Consider the following 20,609-nt stretch of genomic DNA (forward strand, 5'->3'; position numbering starts at 1 on the left):
CTGGTCACTTCAGTGCATGGCTGCCGGCCGCCATCTTGGCTGACAGTTAATTTGCATATACTCACTGATTAGCCAATGAAAAGGGTAGCAGTCGTACGCTAATTACTATGTTTTTCTTTTATTAGTGTAGATATACATATATAGACAAATACACATATATGTAAAGTTATAAAGAAAAGATACATTATTCTAAATGTATAAAAACCTGTACAAATTGGAGACATTTGTGCTGTGATTTGAATTTTAGTAGGTACTACTTAGGGTAGAAATCTGTACATTTTAAAATATTTTTTTATTTTAAAATTACAGTTGATATATAATATTATATTAGTTCAGGCATACAACATAGAGATTAGACATTTATATAATTTACAAAGTGATAGCCCCAATAAATCTAGTACCCATCTGACATCATACATAGTTATTACAATATTATTGACTATAATCCCAAGTAGGCAACACTTGTACTTCTTAATCCTTTCCCCCTTATCATCCATTTCCTCAATCCCTCTATCTGCCAGTTGTCAAAATGTTCTCTGTATCTAGAACATTTTTTTCCTTTTAGTTTGTTCACTTATTCTTTTTGTTAGAAAAGACCCATTAACTTTGTACGAGTATTAGATTTTGAAGAGGAAAAGACCTCAGACTATCTAGACATCATACACATAAAAACTAGCTCATATCTATTAACTTTACAACCATCAATTTAATGAAATCTACCTGCCATCAGATTCCTAGTAAAATTGATTAGGGAGAACTTGTGCTTACCTTGGGTGTAGCCTGTAAAAATTTTGTTAACAATTAGTAAGTCTCTTTAATACATTTTAAATATGTTTTTGGTAGGCATAGTAAGAATCTAGTGTCTCTAAAATCCTTCTTTTATGCAGATGATTCTTTTTATATCATAACAACACTAATCAAGCAAATAAGGATTGTGGTGTAGGAATTTTTTTGCTAGGTAATTCCCATAATCTTGTCAAATTACTTTAGTTCCTTTTATAGTCATTTTTCTAGTTTATTTTGTTTCCTGAGCATATTTTTGAAAGTGAACAAAAGTTTCTCATTGTATTAAAAGTGGAGTTTCTAAGTTTGAAGGCTGCCATGTTTTAATAGCAGCTTTTGCAGCTCTATCAGCAAAATTATTGCTTTAGAAACTTTGTCCTCCTGCCCTGTGTGAGCTCTATAATGAATTACTGATATCTGAACAGGCAATTATAAAGTTTCTAAGAGAGCAGCTATAAATTTTTATGAGATATTTTAATTCTCATTATAATAGAATACCTCCTATTAAAAATTATCTCTGTGGCATGACAGACACCAAAGATACATTATATTTATATAATTGTGATGTATATATTCATATTAAATGCAGAATCAAGAGCTGCAACTGTAGTGACTACTATTAACTCTTCTGCTTGTACAGATAAAGCATAGCTTCAAAGGTATTATGAAAAGTCACCACAACACAGAGAGCCTTAAGTGGGCCATTTTTATCCCAAGTTCATGATCCATCAGTAAACACTATCAAATATGCATTATGAATTTCAGACAAATAAGGTCATATTTTCCAAAATCTTGGATCTACAGAGCTGGAGAAGACATTATAGCCACTTTTCAGTTTTTCCAAAGCCTCTTCAGATTCTAGAATCCAGACCAGAAGGTCTGGGAAATTATCATGCAGTTGTTCAGGCAGAGATTTCATTTCTTATACGAAAGCTGGAATCCACTATTTATAATACTAGACTAGTCTCAAAAATTGTCTATATTTTTAAATAACTAGACAATATAGTAGGAAAGACCCCAAATCTGCAAGTCTACTTTGCCATAAATATTGGACTCCTTCATAAGCAAAAGCAAATAAGAATTTAGACTGGTCCATTAGAGGAACATGATGGGAAGAAGGAAGGAAGGAAGGAAGGAAGGAAGGAAGGAAGGAAGGAAGGAAGGAAGGAAGGACTGTGCCTGGTGCTGGGGCACAAGACCTTGTGGAGTCGGAAGCCACTTGTCAGTCAAGATTGGGAGGTGCGGGGTACAGAGCTGTGGGTAAACTGAGAAAGCTGGTCAGCAGAAGTGGGGGAGTAAGGAGGATGGATGGGGCAAAGAGCAGGGGGCAGAGGAGGGAGGAAAAAAGGGAGGGAGGGAGGAAGGAAGGAAAAAAGGGAGGGAGGGAGGGAGGAGAGAAAGAAGGAAGGAGAGAAAGAAGGGGAGGAGGGACGGAGGGAAGGAAAGATGGAGGAAGAGATTGCAGAGCAAAGATTAATTACAGAGATCCACTTTGTAAACAATGGTACCAAAGTCAGACTTCAGAATAGTTCAGAATATTTCCAGGGTTAGGAACTACAGAGATTAACTTACAAGATCTTCTACAAATCTATATAGCGGTTGACCATCTTTACTAAATTCATCATCCTCCTTTACCAGAAGTGTGGGAGCATAGGTAATAAGGTGAGTTCCCCTTTTTAAATTCTTCCTTGTTTTTTCTATTTTTGAAGTAATCAGTTTTATTTCTTTTAATTGGGCACTCAACAAATAATACTGTTTTACATATAGCCATTACCTATCCTTCTGGTAAGCTATTTTTATTGCTTCTACTTGTCAAATTAAACCAGCATCATTATTCCCTAGGGTTTTGATGCTTCTATTTGTTTCTGACCAGGGTGCTTTTCCTGCACAATATGAGACTGTCACTCTCTGACATGCTCCCGGTGTATTATTGTTTTTTGTTGTGTGTGTGTTTTTTAATAAGGCGCACAATAACCAACTCAGGAGCCTTTTCCCCAAAGAGTTCCAAAGACACTCCACCTGGAGTTCAAAATATGATAGCTTTTAAATCGCAGCACAGGTCTCTCCTGTAAATTCTCCTAGATTTACAGGACAATCAAGAAAAAGTAATAATGTGTGTTATTAAGAGGACCTGCTTGTATAGGAATAGTGGTGGAAAATGAAAAAGTGGAAGGCTGACTCAAACTACTAACAACCTGTGTTGATCTTTACCAAATGGAAAGGAAGAAATATCTGAGAAAATTACAGGGTAATACCAATATTTATCACAAGAGGCAAGGATGAATTAGCCTGATTTTAAAAAAAGTTATTGACATGTATGGTTCACAACTTTCACTTCCAAGGTTTCCTCAATCTGTCAATTTTGAGCCATTTGAAAATTATCTCATAGCTGAGAATTTTGTCCTTCTAGGCTTTTCTGTTTCTCTGTTTTTTTCTATAATTCCTCCATCTTACAGAGTTGTTGTTTTTTTCTATAATCCTTCTAACATTTTTTCCTCTTGAAACAGTGACATACAATATCCCTTTTTCATTTTTTGCCTTTATAAATTGCACAGAGTAGGGATTATTCCCATTAGTAAGGAATGCTGTCTGAGCAGCCAGTGTAGCAGTCTTAAATATTTTTTATTATTGGTCTTTCTCTAGATTGCCTGAAAACTGAGTACCTGATGCCAGGATTAGAGTAATTATCTGTCCTTACCATCCTTCATGTTAACTTGGGTTTGGGTAGTATACAAGAGGACTCAGACAAAGATTGATGAAACTAGAGAATGATTTTGATCTGTCCCATGGTCCATGCCAGTGAATGTTGAGCTGCAACAAACTGCTAATGGAAATCAATAGGGAACTCACCCATCATGTCAGTACACCACTGCATCTTCTCCCAGCTTAGCTTTACTAAAAGGCTTCAAGTACTGCCATTAGCAACTCCTCCTGATGGGTTTCTAATGTCCTTAGTCCTTCCATAGTCATGGGAGGCAGTAGGTAATCAGCTATCCTTTGCCACAGTATCCCTTGTTGTCATGATCTTGTGGACCCCAATGTGCTTGCCTCATCAGAAGAGCAAAGTCTGCTGGTAGCTGAATTCCATGCGGTAGCCATCTCCATGAATAGAGCTGTAACTGCTTTGGAGAACTTCAATAAAGGCAGAAGAATCCTTTACATGACTAATATGTATTCCTGAGAAAGGCATGTGGATAACTGAGGAATCCTAGACAGCTTCTCAGCTTTGCTCATGATCCAAATAGGAAGGGTTCATTTTACATGCATAGGGCAAAAAAAATGAAAATTAATGGCACTGTGGTTTTCATCAGCTTACTACCTTGTTTATTTACCTTAGTTCAACTACTCTCCATCCTGTTACCTTCTTATGAAGGTATAGTCTTTTATCCAAGTTTTTAATTATTCCCCGATTGGGCTCTTTCATCATGTCTGCTTCCTCATTACAAACTGTATGAATGATGAGACTCCTGGAGGTGAAATATAGGCCCACACATGAAGTGGACTCAGGGTTAGGCCATCAGCCATACATGCCATGTCTTCAAATAGAGCAGCGAGTTCATTACCGGCTAACCAGAGTTGTGCTCTCATCCATCCCGAAGGAGATATCGATGCTAATTTATACAAATTAAAAGAACTGTCCTTAGGCTGTTGCAAGACTGGATTTTCATATACCCATTCCAAATGTGATAGAAAGACAATCGCTCCTTAAGAGGCACACTTGCAGGCAAGATTCCTGGCTTCCCATGTTTCCAACCATAGAGGATCCTCATTGGATTTTAGAGTCATATTCTCCATGCTTTTTCAATATTAAAGTCTTGGATTTGGAGAGGGTGGTTCACCTGGTTAGTATTCCAAAAGTTTGGAGCTTTACATAAAAGGGATATGTATATGTGTATATATATTTAAGGGTTTTACCTGACTATTGTGTGAGCACTATTAGCCAGGCCATTTACTTCAGAAACTAACATAGAACCTCTCCAAAAAGGTAGAAGAAAAATAAAGTTTTATTATTGAACAAGCGTTAAACCAGAATGTAATGCTCATCACATTCAATTGCAAAGAGATTGCCAAAACAGAAAGCTCGCCCTTTTCTACAGCCAAGCAAATACAACCCATTACATACATGTTTTCAAGATAAACAATAACTAGTCCTTCACATAATAGAACTTGACAGCACCATTTGTCACACTTACATCCAAAATTCACTTGGTAATCAGCATGAACACGGGCATTACCTAATTGGCTTTATGTTTTTTATCATGCCAGAGTCTTGTATCAGGCCAGAGAGCATGAAGCAAATGATTTTGGACTTTAGCGTGGAGTTTGTGTTCATCTAGTGAAGATCCAAAGAGATTTGAGATTTACAGTTACTATGGTTACCCTCAGTGCTCTACAGCCATCCACCTCTTCAGTAGCACAGTGTGTTTAGGATGGGGGTTACTCAGCCAGAAGTTCCCCAATGTCAACCCTTGGCATTTGTCTTCTCTTTGGGCCTTCAGTAGCATAGTGTGTTTAGGATGGGGGTTACTCAGCCAGAAGTTCTTTCCCCAATGTCAACCCTTGGCATTTGTCTTCTCTTTGCATTGTGCCTCATAGAGAATATCTGTCTCTTGCAGTGCTCCCAGCTGTATTTGATGGTTATTTTTACACAAAACATGTTAGCCTGCTGGTGAGTCTGATATTTGGATTAAGCTTGGTGTTTAAAAGACACTGTGTCCCTGAGCATAGCATATGTGACCTTCACAATTATCTTGCTCTTCTCTGGCTATAATATTGGGTTTAGCACATATTTCTGCCCATTCTCAAGGGTAGAGAGATTTTTCCAGTCTTTCTACAACTGCAGTGAGTTTTCAGAGTGCCTTAAGGGCAACAGTTTTTGTTAAAGGGCAAAAACCATTGTCCTCTTCCTTATTATGGCTTTCTTTTCTTTTGAATCTTATACTAACAGTACTTTCACACAAGTGATCAATATTGCATTAAATAAATGTTTTTCCAAGTTTATCAAAGCTTCCGTAGCAGTTGTTTTAGGACCCAAAAGAAAAGCTTTTAAAAAAATGAACATAATTTACAGTTGCTCTTCATATTGCAAAAGCACTTATGACTTGTTTTCCATAGTAAAAACAAAGAAGATGGGTCCAGAGCTGCACTGTTTCCAGTTCAGCCTCAGGAGGAAAACTTCCTCAGGATTCTCCCTAGCCACAATTCTTATAGCAGGTTTTTAATCTTTTGTTTTTCATTTAAAAATATTCATATTTTGATTTGAGAAAAATCAGAGTCCATATAACCATGTGAGGGTTTCATCACAGCCTGTACACATGTATGAGAAAATGAAATCCCATGATAGTATAATCAATTTGTATGAATGGAGATGTAGCCAAACATTTGCAAAATCGGTCTGTTGCTCAGCAACAATTCCACTTAAGCATTGTGTTTCATTTACAGAACTACTTATGTACTTGGGATCTTATTCAGCGTCTAGAAGTAAATCCATTGTTTGTATCATCACTGGAATTTCTATGAGTAGTTTTTATCCAACATTCTATTTGCTGCCAAAAATTCCATTTCTTATTTTAATTCCCTTTCTTGACTTTGGTTCTTATTGTAAAATATCCTTTCATATTTTTTCCTCTCATGAAACAGCTTTCATTAAGTACAAGTATATACTTAACAGCAATTATGTTTTATTCATTTCCTTGAGGAACTCAAGTTAAATATCATTATAATTTGTAATTATATTGCTTCCCCTACATGATTATTATATACCCTTGGGACTTGTTGATCTGTCCAAGTCCATCTGGCATTATTGGATATCTCATCATATATTAAATCATACTAATTTCATCAAATATATTAGCATGGTATGCAATATCTGATCCCATGAATCAAGAAATTTCTTAGTGGTTATTTTTAATAGTAGACATGAGTTTAATCTAATTATGTAAATGTATACCACTAACAAATATCTAACTTGATAAAGTATTATGCATAAACCATCCTGTAATATTAAATATTGTTAGACTTCTGCCTCAACATAAGGTGTTCACCATTCTGGGTGAATACACATTTAAGAGAATTGAGATTCAGAAATAAATACAATCTACAATAATAAAAGCATAATATGCTAATTAGACTGGATGTCCTTCTGGAAGTCCTTCCAGGGCTGTTGCTGCGAGGGCCAGGGCGGCTGCCGGGGCTGCTGCCTCGGCCCCCAGAGCCCCTTGGCTTGAATTTCATGCATCAGGCCTCTACTTATGAATAAACTTTGGAAGATATTGAACTGAAATTTAAAATTACATGCTAAAATATGTAAAACAACACATTTGAACTATTGATTTACTTTTAATTCCTAATTAATGTATGTGGCAATTACAGGGAGTTCCAACACAACATTCTTATTTATAAATAATTTTTTTCCTTTATTGCTGCAAATTTGACCAGATACAATATGAGTATCTGGAAATATCAGAAGTGATGTGATCTTTTCTTATTTGAAAAGGTATTTCCTTTTGTTGTCAGTAGATCACTCTTCTTGTTTTTACTCTATATTTTGTTCATTTGATATATCATAAATGTTAATAATACTTCTGAGCAAGTTTACTATATACACACATATAGACAAACACACTAACATAACAATGAAAGACAAAAATAATTGATTAATGGTATTTTGAGAACTTGGTAAGTAATGTAGGCATTTATTCAGTGCATATGTTTTGCTTGCAACCACGTATGATATGTCATGCTGGACAGTGATAATACAAACATGAAAACAAAAATGGTCTTTCAAGGATTGTAGAATTCAATGGGGCTATAAACATTTTCTCCTGGAGGAAACTATAAAATACTATGAAATTGAACTCAATAAAACAGGTTATATTTGTATTTGTTTATTTATTTATATATTTATTTATTTACTTATTTATTTTGAGTGAACCAATAGTTTGGCACTGACTTTTACTTATTTATTTTTCTTTAGTTTTTAATTTTTTTCCATCATCATTTATTCCTATGCCCTCTTCCACCTCCACTGCCATCCCCAATCATCACCCTGTTGTCTGTGTACCTGAGTTCTTTCTCTTTTTTTTTCTTTTATGCTCAATCCCTCCACTCTTCCCAACACCCTCCCTCCACCGGAGCTCTCTGTCTGCTATCTATGAGTCTGTCTCTATTTGACTTGTTAGTTCAGTTTGTTCATTGAAGTTCACATATGAGTGAAATTATAGGGTACTTGTTTCCCTCTGACTGGCTTATTTTACTTAGCATAATGTTCTCCAAGTCCATCATTGCTGTCACAAAGGGTAATCTTATTGTTACATTGTTTGTTCTGATTCCAAGATTACCAACCTGAGCATTTTTCTAACAAAATAAAATCCAAAGTAATCATTGAGTAATTCACTAAGAGAATGTACCTTTCATCTATTATGGGATTAAATATCAACATTGGCCATCACTTTTTCAAATATTTGGGTAATAAAACAAACAATTTGAAGCTTAGTGATGACTTCATTTGTCTTGTCTCACAGCTGATTTTAGAGAATTATATGTGATTCAGAAGGTTACAGGTAAACCTCTGGACAATGTGAGACATCAGCAACATGGCAGATGTCCAGAAACCTAGAAGAAGGTAACCTGGACTAGCCTGGAGGAAGACATACACCTTAACTATATTATATGTTTAAAGCTTTTATTTTTACATTTATGATATATGATATATGATATATCATGTTAAGAAGAACTTTTCTAGGAGAATAAGACATCAATTTTGAAAGAAAACAAAGTTCCTAACTTTGGCCGTGACTCTGAATACAGCTATCACTTTGCTAAGTAGATGCTAGAAATTCTTAAAACTGGCAATTCTCAAACACTGATTATTTAAGGGTAGGGAGGGCGATGTTTGTGGACTTTGTATCCTTAAAATGAATTGTCATTATCAACATTTGTTATTGCAATCAGCAATGGTGGCTGGATCCCAATAAGTCATCTGCATTTTTGCCTAAACTTTCATTAATATAATCTACCAATCCACAATTCCACCATTGCTTCATTTGTATTTGTCATTGTGTAGATTCTGACCTAATATTTAATCTCCTGGACCCTTTTTCAGATTTCTCCTGTGCTCTATCAGCCTTTGGGAGGCATATGTCACAGAAAAAATAGCTGAGTCATTCATTCACACTCCTCATGTGGAAAGTACACTGCACTGGTCTAAGATAAAAATATTTTATCCCAACCACCGATTTTGTTACTTAGGAGCTGTAGGAACTGACACAAAAGAAACTCTCAAATTTCTGTTCCATCCTTAGCAAAATGAGATGAATAATACATTTTTCAAAATAACCTGCCACATTAATGTCACCATAAATATAACTCTATCCTTTGCTAATATAAAAAGCCTGACTCCGCCACAGAACCAAATCAGTCAATGGTAAACTGACACCAAGACACTTAAAAAACGAATAAAAAATTCCAGCATCAGGACATTGTTCTCTACACTTGGTTGTTTTTCATAATGTAGGAAATGCTTCTACATAATTGAGTTAATATTTTATAAATCAAGGTAATGTATAAATCAAGAAAATATTTTATAAATCAAGGTATTTGCTTATTCATATTCCATCTACTTCCAAAAAGCAAATGAGTGGATGTTTCATAAAAATGTAATACAACAAGATTAGATAGTATTAATAAAACATAAAGACAATTTGTAGAGAAGGAGAAAAAGAAATGTAGGACATTTTGATGGCAGAATTGTGCAACAACCAATCACAAATTATCTCTGAGTTGTACAGAAGTGGGACATAACCCTGAAGCCTAGGGTTCCATTTTTAAATTGCATATGAAAGGCTAATTAGTATATATATATAATTTTCTGGGATTTCAATTCCACATAGTAAGATTCTCTGTGCCACAACAGTCACTTCTTTGGGAAGTTGCCAGCAGTTGGGCAATGAAAGCTCACAAGACACTAGTATATATTGTGTAAGGCTTGGGCTTTGTTTGCAGCCAGGATGCCAGTTTGACCAGCTGACTCTGCCCCTTCATCACCGCTATGACCTTGGGAACTTATTATTATCTATATGCCTCTGTGTCAGTACCTGCAAAGAGCCTGGAATGTCTACCTCACAGTGTTGCTTTGAAGAATAAATGTGTCAATATATGTCAAGTACTTAGAACAGTGTTTGCTCATAGTCACTGATCAATATCAATGTTGGCTTTTCTTTTTATAAATTGTGATAGTGATTTTCTTTTAGAAAAGTCCTCAATATAGATACCCTAGTAAAACAAATATATTGATTACCCACACACTGCTCAGAAAAATCCTGTGAGGTCATTTTTAAAATGGGTGCAGGTGCAGTCAGCTAGATATGTTTTAGTGATATAAGATGCATGTATTATCTTGATTACAATTTTGAAAAAAGAGGAGGCAATTTTCTTACTATAAAGAGAGTAATCAGTGTGTGTGTGTGTGTGTGTGTGTGTGTGTGTGTGTGTGTGTGTGAGGGGGGGGGCAGTAATGAGGAGATAAAGTATATAATGCCTTCCCTCCTCCTTCTAATTCCTGTTCCTGCATATACAGGTTTAAGAAATTGAATGATTGAGGCCACACTTACTGGAAATTTTTTTGTAGCTGAAAGTGATTGCCTTATCTGAACCATAATGTCTATTATTAGATGTTATTCCAGGAAATCAAAATATTGGAGCTAATTTAAAACAGAGAATCTTGAGAGGACTTGAGCCAGTTCTCAGAGGAGCTGCCATAGCAATTGTAAGCAGTGCATGCTCTCAACTAGTAGTTCTAAACTATAGATGCTGAGGAGACCTTATTCAGAGCACAAGGCCAATTGGAGTGTAGAGGCCTTGTTCAGAGTTCACCAGAAGTCCAAGGTCACTCAGAGCATGGGAATATTAATCCAGGTGTCCAAGGACTATACACAGGTGCAAGAGCAAGGCCACAGTAATCTGTATGTACACTGTGTAAGCATGCCCTTCTATAACCCAAAAGAATGATGTCACCTTTTGCAAATAGGCCTCTTTTGTCTAAATAGTATGAAGTTGTACTGACCAACCAGTGAGGCTTCTTGGTAAGGCTAGCTCCTATGTTAGGTGCTGCTACATTATGGAGAAGATGGGTTATTGACTAGCCAGCAGTGCATAGCTGCTCAAATAATGGCTGCGGGTACAAAAGCTGCTGCTACTATGTAGGAAAGAGATATTGCTACCTAGCTGGTGTACGGCTATGTGCTGTGAAGAACTGTTTTGTCTAGTGGTTCCTTGTTAGCAATAGCTACTTGACCACTGGCTCCTACAATAAAGATTCTCTTATACATCCACAACTTCTCATAGATTCTCTGTCTACTACCTGGCATTCAAGAAGGCCAAGCCCCTAGCAGAGGGGCTCAGACCCGACAGTTGGCATAATGGAGCAGAGGATAAAAGAGGAACTGAGTTCCCAACAGTTAGTACAGAGAGCAGGGTTCAAGGAGGAACTTGCTTTGACAGATGCAAATTTGAATCATCTGATGAGTTTTTAAACATCAGATGCTTAACCGCACTGACAAATATTTTCATTTAATTGATCTAGATAACCATAGGGATACTGCTATTTTCAAAAGCTGGGGTAGAGTCAAAAACTACTTTCCTGAGTGACTCATACTCATGAGGGTAATGGAAGCAAAAACTGATTCAAGAACAAGTTTTTTTTTCTTTACTTTTTACTTTCAGCAACAGACACCTACACTTTCACTTTGCCTGAGTAAGCAAATACCAGAGTCCTTGAGAATATCTCTGTGAAAATAATTCCAAAAGGACAATTCTTAAAATAGTGCCAATGATATGGTAGCTTTATTTAGTATTTCAAAGTTTTTGAGTGGGAAATATCAGACATGTATGTCTATATTATTTTGTATGCAACCTTAGAATTACATTTTTGTCTGAGTTAGCTGAACAATGGCTCAGTATTTTATATATGGGGTGGGGTAAAAGTGGTTTACAATTGTGAGTATGCACAATACAGTTAATTAAGTAATTAATTAATTATTTTCCATACAAACAACTTTTTGGTATTATTAAAATATCATAAATACTTACTAAAATAATTTCTCTCAGAATGTTTTTATGTTTGAAAATAGAAACATTTCCAATTATCCTATAACTCTTACCTTGGTAGACAATACAAAACATGAAATAACATTCCTTGGTTGATAATGATAGATCTCCAGCGGTAAAGGATAGAACATTTTACAAAACTGAATGGATGATCATATCGAATTCACCTGTACATAATTTAAGGTCTGAGGTATCTATGAAATTTCAAAGAGTTTTTGGAATAGAAAGGACACTCTGAGGGGTGGGGTAAAAGTGGTTTACAATTGTGAGTATGCACAATACAGTTAATTAAGTAATTAATTAATTATTTTCCATACAAACAACCCTGTTTGGTATATATTAAAATATCATAAATACTTACTAAAATAATTGCTCTCAGAATGTTTTTATATTGATTTGAAAATAGAAACATTTCCAATTATCCTATAACTCTTACCTTGGTAGACAATACAAAACATGAAATAACATTCCTTGGTTGATAATGATAAATCTCCAGTGATAAAGGATGGAACATTTTATAAAACTGAGTAGATGACCATATCAATTTCACCTTTACATAATTTAAGGTCTGAGGTATCTATGCAATTTCAAAGAGTTTTTGGAATAGAAAGGACACTCTGAGCGTCGTGGAAGCCAGTTTATTTAAGCATGCACCTTTATTGAAAAAAAAGCAAAAAAAAAAAAACCAAACAAACAAACAAGCAAACCTATACATCTGGCTGTTCCTTCTATCTGTTCTGTGAGAAGACACAGGGTCCTTCCATGTACTCAACATTGCTTTGTCTCCCCCTGGACAGACTTTTTAGGTGCCCACGGTCAGGGAGGCTGGAGTCCCAGGGTTCATGGGTTTGCAGCTAAGGCAGCTGGTTCCTGGTTCCTGGTTCCTGAGCGTTGTGGTTGTAGGGTCCCGGGAGGTCTCCGAGGTCTCCCTGGTTGAAGGTAAGGCTGGGCTTACCGTCAACATGGCTCTGTCTCTGCAGCAGAGCCGGCCACTCCAGGAGAGATTTCAGTTGCAGTAGAGGCTGCCCGTCCAGAGGAGCCTGGTCCACCAGTCCCCAGCAGTCCTGGGGAATATAGCTGCTCCTCTCTCACAAATGCAGACATTCCCCGCCCATCCACGCACCTCCTTTCATTCTCTCACTCACACACTCTCTTGCAGCCTGCCGTCCTGTCAGTAGCCATCTTGGATCTCTCTGTTTAGTTATTTCTGCCTTGGCTAGAGAAATATAATTACTCTGTGCATTACTCTTTATGGGAAATACAAAGAAATTACTGAAACAGGAAACAGATTATCTGGGGAGGCTGGAGTCCCAGTGTTCATGGGTTTTCAGCTGAGGCAGCTGGTTCCTGGTTCCTGGGTGTTGTGGTTGTAGGGTCCCGGGAGGTCTCCGAGGACTCCCCGGTTGAAGGTAAGGCTGGGCTTACCGTCAACATGGCTCTGTCTCTGCGGCAGAGCTGGCCACTCCAGGAGAGATTTCAGTTGCAGTAGAGGCTGCCCGTCCAGAGGAGCCTGGTCCACCAGTCCCCAGCAGTCCTGGGGAATATTCCTCTCTCACAAATGCAGACACTCCCTGCACGTCCACGCACCTCCTTTCATTCTCTCACTCACACACTCTCTTGCAGCCTGCCGTCCTGTCAGTAGCCATCTTGAATCTCTCTGTTTAGTTATTTCTGCGTTGGCTAGAGAAATAGAATTACTCTGTGCATTACTCTCTATATATTTATTCTTTATGGTAAATACAAAGAAATTACTGAAACAGGAAACAGATTATCTTAGGAAACATTTACCTTCTGTATGTATTCAATGATTCACTATTTGTGATTTTTTAATAGCTACTTTTAGCTAAAATTATATTTTAAAATTCAAAACATAGTAGAAAATTATAGTAGAAAATAAAGTAAAATTTGCATGATTGTGTTTTAGAATCCTATATAATAAAAGGGTAATATGCAATTGATCTTAACAGCCCGAAAGACAAGGAACGACCGATCGCTATGAAACACATGGAGCACCAAGGGGCAGATGCTCAACACAGGAAACGTGCGCTTCCACAGGGGGAGTGCTGCTCAACCAGAAACCGGCTCATGGCTGGCCGGCACAGCAGTGGTGGTGGAAGCCTCTCCCACCTCCGCAGCAGTGCTAAGGATGTCCGACTGCTGGCTTAGGCCCTCTCCCCATGTTAGCCTAAGCCATTAGTCATACATCCCCTGAGTGCTCTCAGGCTTCCAGAGGATGTCTGACTGCCATCTTAGGCCTGATCCCATGGGGAGCAGGTGGACATCCCTGAGGGCATCCCGGACTGCCAGAGGGTGCAGGCCGGGCTGAGGGACCCCCCTGAGTGCATGAATTTTCATGCATCTAGCGGCCTCTAGTATATTATATTTGGTTAGATGTTCATAGAAATGGAAGTTAAATGTCTAAGGTTGTTTTTTTTAATACAAACATGAAAGATGGGAAGATTTGTAAACAAACATGAAGGGAAGAAAGCAATTCTGAGTGTTGAGAGAGAATTTATAAGTTTACCTGTCTCTAACTCTCCATCTCTGGATATCAAGAAGTAGACATTCAAAATCATAAGGGTTTGAGTAGAGGTTTTCTGGTGCCTCGCTGGGAACTCCTGATGAAAGAGGGACAAATCTTGAAGACACCATTCCTCACTCTGACTCAGTACCCCGTACTTTGTATCACTTTCTTTTTCAACTAGCCCTCCCTTGACCCCAGAGCCTTTGGTTCTCGGGTTCCTGAACAGGATAATAACCACTGATCCACCTGCCTTTGCCAGTACACTATTCCTTGGGGGAAATGGAATAGAAGAAGGTGTTTCCTCCAGTTTTACACTCCTGCTTATTATACCATCATAAGCGATGAATGGTTTAACTCTTACTATTGGCTTCCTGCTCTGTCATCTGACAGCTCAGTTCTCTCTCTCTCTCTCTCTTCTCCTCTCTCTCTCTCTCTCTTCCTTTCTTTCTCTCTCACTCTCTAAATTCAGCTGAGCTCCTGACACATCCTTGAGAAATATCTGAATCTTGTACCAACACATGAAAGAAATGACAAGGCCATACCCGTTTTCTCTGTTTGTAGAATATCCTAATTGAAAAGCTTTGGGAGCAAGTTAATTAATAATTGCTTTTTAAAGTTGCTGAGAAAACTGGAATAAAGCATTCTGCAAGTAGTTAATTGTTCTCAGTGTTTCATAGGGCATAATATTAGAGTCGATCTAACTAATGGAGACTTCTTATGTAGTTTTTAATGTTAATAGTGTTAATTCTTCAGGCGCCAACTTTGGCTGCTAAAAAAGATTCTCCCTTTCTTTCCTCACTCAATTTCTACTTGTTAATATTTCCCAGGCACAAAACCTGTGCATTGTTATCATGTCACTCACATTTTACTTTTCTCCTGGCTGTGCAAACATACGTCCTTAAGTTCAATCACTTTTCATTCTCAAAAAGCAATTTCCAAACCAAAAGTGGCTATTTTCATGCTCTTGATTTGGGAATTCATCACTTTGACAGATTCTTTATAAAATGCTCCACTCTCTTCTCAATTAGGAATTTGAAGTCTCTAGGGATGTTCCTTCATGAGAAAAGTATGATAAAACATACATAAAGTACATTTTCCTCTGCATTCTTCTAAAAAATCCCCTATGTATTTTTTTTCTAGGTCCTGACATTCTGGTGATATCAATGCCAGCTACAAAGCACTGTTTCTGTGGCTTAATATCTCCCACTTGTAAGAAAGCCAGCTGCTTGAAATTCCTCCAAAATAGTTTCATCAAGTTAGTGAGATTTATGCTGTACATGAGTATGGAATCCTATTGTCATCTGTGGCTGATGTTATACAATCTGCCCCCAACACACTAACAGCAATCTAAGAAAGGAATGGGTCACTAATATTGTTAAAGAGTAAAACCATAAAACACATAATTTTTGTTTTCTGGGTTGAACTATAAATCTAGCCCAGATCTTCTTTTGATGGGCTAGAATAGAGAATTTCTCCTCAAAACACTATCTACAGAGTATTAGCAACGTTGTCTTTAGAAATTTTGTTGGAAATACAGAATATTGGGTTTCACCCTGAACTTAGGGAATCACAATCTGCATTTTAACAAGATCCTTAGAGGAATTGAGTGCACTTTAGAGATTAAGAAACTGTCATAACTTTTTGGCAGCTATTACTTAGTCATTCTGAGTTCAAGAATTTCTCCCTCCAACAAGAAATTATCAAATGTTTCCTAATGCCTTCATTTATAAACATTAGCTCCTACCCTTCAGTGTACTCTCAATTTTCATGAATAATACAAATTGATGAACTTTTTAATGAGCAAAGCCAGTTATAATGATCATTATTTTACTTTAAATTTGTGGAAATTCATGATGAACTTATAGTTAACTCTGGTCCAGTTTAAGAACCCATTGTGGCCCTCGAGTCAAAAAGTTTGCCCACCCCTGACTTTGTATCACTTTCTTTTTCAACTAGCCTTCCCTTGACCCCAGAGCCTTTGGTTCTCAGGTTCCTGAACAGGATGATAACCACTGATCCACCTGCCTTTGCCAGTACACTATCGTACTTTGTATCACTTTCTTTTTCAACTAGCCCTCCCTTGACCCCAGAGCCTTTGGTTCTCGGGTTCCTGAACAGGATAATAACCACTGATCCACCTGCCTTTGCCAGTACACTATTCCTTGGGGGAAATGGAATAGAAGAAGGTGTTTCCTCCAGTTTTACACTCCTGCTTATACCATCATAGTAAGCGATGAATGGTTTAACTCTTACTATTGGCTTCCTGCTCTGTCATCTGACAGCTCAGTTCTCTCTCTCTCTCTCTCTCTCTCTCTCTCTCTCTCTCTCTCCCTTTCTTTCTCTCTCACTCTCTAAATTCAGCTGAGCTCCTGACACATCCTTGAGAAATATCTGAATCTTGTAGCAACACATGAAAGAAATGACAAGGCCATACCCGTTTTCTCTGTTTGTAGAATATCCTAATTGAAAAGCTTTGGGAGCAAGTTAATTAATAATTGCTTTTTAAAGTTGCTGAGAAAACTGGAATAAAGCATTCTGCAAGTAGTTAATTATTATCAGTGTTTCATATGGCATAATATTAGAGTCGATCTAACTAATGGAGACTTCTTATGTTGTTTTTAATGTTAATAGTGTTAATTCTTCAGGCGCCAACTTTGGCTGCTAAAAAAGATTCTCCCTTTCTTTCCTCACTCAATTTCTACTTGTTAATATTTCCCAGGCACAAAACCTGTGCATTGTTATCATGTCACTCACATTTTACTTTTCTCCTGGCTGTGCAAACATACGTCCTTAAGTTCAATCACTTTTCATTCTCAAAAAGCAATTTCCAAACCAAAAGTGGCTATTTTCATGCTCTTGATTTGGGAATTCATCACTTTGACAGATTCTTTATAAAATGCTCCACTCCCTTCTCAATTAGGAATTTGAAGTCTCTAGGGATGTTCCTTCATGAGAAAAGTATGATAAAACATACATAAAGTACATTTTCCTCTGCATTCTTTTAAAAAATCCCCTATGTATTTTTTTCCTAGGTCCTGACATTCTGGTGATATCAATGCCAGCTACAAAGCACTGTTTCTGTGGCTCAATATCTCCCACTTGTAAGAAAGCCAGCTGCTTGAAATTCCTCCAAAATAGTTTCATCAAGTTAGTGAGATTTATGCTGTACATGAGTATGGAATCCTATTGTCATCTGTGGCTGATGTTATACAATCTGCCCCCAACACACTAACAGCAATCTAAGAAAGGAATGGGTCACTAATATTGTTAAAGAGTAAAACCATAAAACACATAATTTTTGTTTTCTGGGTTGAACTATAAATCTAGCCCAGATCTTCTTTTGATGGGCTAGAATAGAGAATTTCTCCTCAAAACACTATCTACAGAGTATTAGCAACGTTGTCTTTAGAAATTTTGTTGGAAATACAGAATATTGGGTTTCACCCTGAACTTAGGGAATCACAATCTGCATTTTAACAAGATCCTTAGAGGAAATGAGTGCACTTTAGAGATTAAGAAACTGTCATAACTTTTTGGCAGCTATTACTTAGTCATTCTGAGTTCAAGAATTTCTCCCTCCAACAAGAAATTATCAAATGTTTCCTAATGCCTTCATTTATAAACATTAGCTCCTACCCTTCAGTGTACTCTCAATTTTCATGAATAATACAAATTGATGAACTTTTTAATGAGCAAAGCCAGTTATAATGATCATTATTTTACTTTAAATTTGTGGAAATTCATGATGAACTTATAGTTAATGTAGTACTACCTAGGTAATTTCCTTCTCCATTTCATTATTATTATTTCCCAATTTCATTCTCTTCTTAAATAATCTTAAAATACTCTGTATATCATCTTGTTTATCAGAAATCTTTATTCCAAAAAATGTAATCATAAAATGATCAATGCCAGGCTGGTGTGGCTCAGTGGTTGAACATTGACCCATGAACCAAGAGGTCTCTGGTTTGACTCCTAGTCAGGGTACATGCCCCAGTTGCCAGCTTGATCCCCAATTGGTGGCGTGCAGGAGGCAACCGATCAATGACTCTCTCTCATCATTGATGTTTCTACCTCTCTATCCCTCTTCCTTCTTCTGTCTCTAAAAATCAATAAAGGAAAATACTTTTTTAAAAATGATCAATGTAACCTATTCCTTATGTGTTAGAATCTATCCATTGCACTCTGAAAAGACTTGATAATTTTTAAAGGATTACTTAGAACCCTGTGCCTGCAACACTCCAAGAATTCTTAGCAATGGGTGTACATCAGGTTAATGGTTAATAAATAAATAAATCCTACACTCAGAGATTTTAATTGAAAATGCAAAGTTCTCTAGGAATGCACATTTTGAAGAGAAAGTGAGGGAGGGGGGGAGGGAGGGAGAGAGAGAGAGAGAGAAGAGAGAGAGATCCAGCCTTTGCTAAAGCAAAAAGTGGTGAAGAATAAAAAATAAAAAAAAACTACTCCAAATTATTAGCTAACTAATGGACTCATGAAAGTGCCTTCTTCACTGTCAGTAACTCAGCATAGTTCTTATCCTTGATCAGAATTGGACAGTGACTGTTCCTAAGTAGCTCATGATTTCTATTTTTGGTCCTCAAGACTCAATTCTAAACCAAGCTTCAGCCTCTCAGGACTGGATTCGTTGGCCCTGGACCACAGCTTCCAGACAAACAAGACTCTCTGATCCATCATGCAGTGCCTGGCTCGTTCACCACATTTCCCTGCTCCTTGGCTTTCCACTGATTACCTACTTCCCCCCCTGCTATGATGATCACCATGGATTTTAGATTTAGCATGAATTTTAGTTAATTGCCTTGAATGCAGCCTTTTTCATTTTATATCATAATCTGTTTTTATAAATATATTAGAGGCCTGGTGCACAAAAAATTGTGCACTTGGGGGGGGGTCCCTCAGCCTGGCCTGTGCCCTCTTGCATTTTCTAGGACCCCTCGGGGGATGTCCACCTGCTGGCTTAGACCCACTCCCCAGGGAATCGGGCCTAAACTGGCAGTCAGACATCCCCCTGGCAGCCCGGGAGACCTCGGGAAATGTCCACTTGCCAGTGGGGAGCAGGCCTAAGCTGCAGTCAGACATCCTTAGCGCTACTGAGGAGGCGGGAGAGGCTCCCACAACCACCACTGTGCTGGCAGCCATCAGCCTGGCTTGTGGCTGAGCAGAGCTCCCCCTGTGGGAGCGCACTAACCACCAGGGGGCAACTCCTGCATTGAGCGTCTGCCCCCTGGTGGTCAGTGTGTGTCATAGTGACCAGTCATTCCCAGTTGTTCTGCTGTTAAGGTCAATTTGCATATTGCCCTTTTTATTATATAGGATAGAGGCCTGGTGCATGGGTGGGAGCCTGGCTGGTTGCCCTGAAGGGTGAGGGTCCCACTGGGGTTCCTGGCCAGCCTGGGTGAGGGGCTGAAGGCTGTTTTCAGGCTGGCCACACCCCCTTCAGGGTGGGATCCCTACTGCGGTGCCTGGACAGCCTCGGTGAGGGGCTGATGGCCGTTTTCATGCTGGCCATATCCCCTGGTGGCACAAGCTTCCAGCCTCTCCTTTTTTTCTTTTTTCAGCAGGTATCTTAGATTTATTTATCTTCTATAATTGAGACTTTGTAGCCTTGAGCGGAGCCCACTGCCAGCCAGGGAATGCAGGAAGCTTGACTTCCTCCATCATCAAGGGCAACTCAAGCCTCCTGCTCGCTCTAGCTCCGTGGCTGCCACCATCTTTGTGACGGAATGACAGAGTGATGGTTAATTTGAATATTACTCTTCTATTAGATAGAATTTTTATTGAAATTTGGTGCTTACATTGGTTAATAAAATTTTATGGGTTTCAAGTGTACAATTGTATAATATACCATCTGTATATTGTACTGTGTGTTCACCACCCAAAGTCTAGTCTCCTTCCATTGCTATCTATTCCCCTTTACTCTCTTGTACTTGTCCCCACACCCCTTTTCCTCCCGTAGTCACTATGCTCTTATCTATGTTTATGAGTTTTTTGTTGTTCCTTTTGCTTAATTCCTTCACCTATTTCACCCAGCCCCAGGACATTCCTCCTCTCTGACAGCTGTCAGTCTGTTCTCTGTATCTATAAGTCTATTTCTATTTTGTTTGTTAGTTTATTTTATTCTTTAGATTACACATATAAGTGAAATTATATGGTATTTGTCTTTCTCTGACAAGCT

This window comes from Myotis brandtii, unplaced genomic scaffold, assembly GCF_000412655.1.
Source record: "Myotis brandtii unplaced genomic scaffold, ASM41265v1 scaffold186, whole genome shotgun sequence".
NCBI lineage: Eukaryota > Metazoa > Chordata > Mammalia > Chiroptera > Vespertilionidae > Myotis > Myotis brandtii.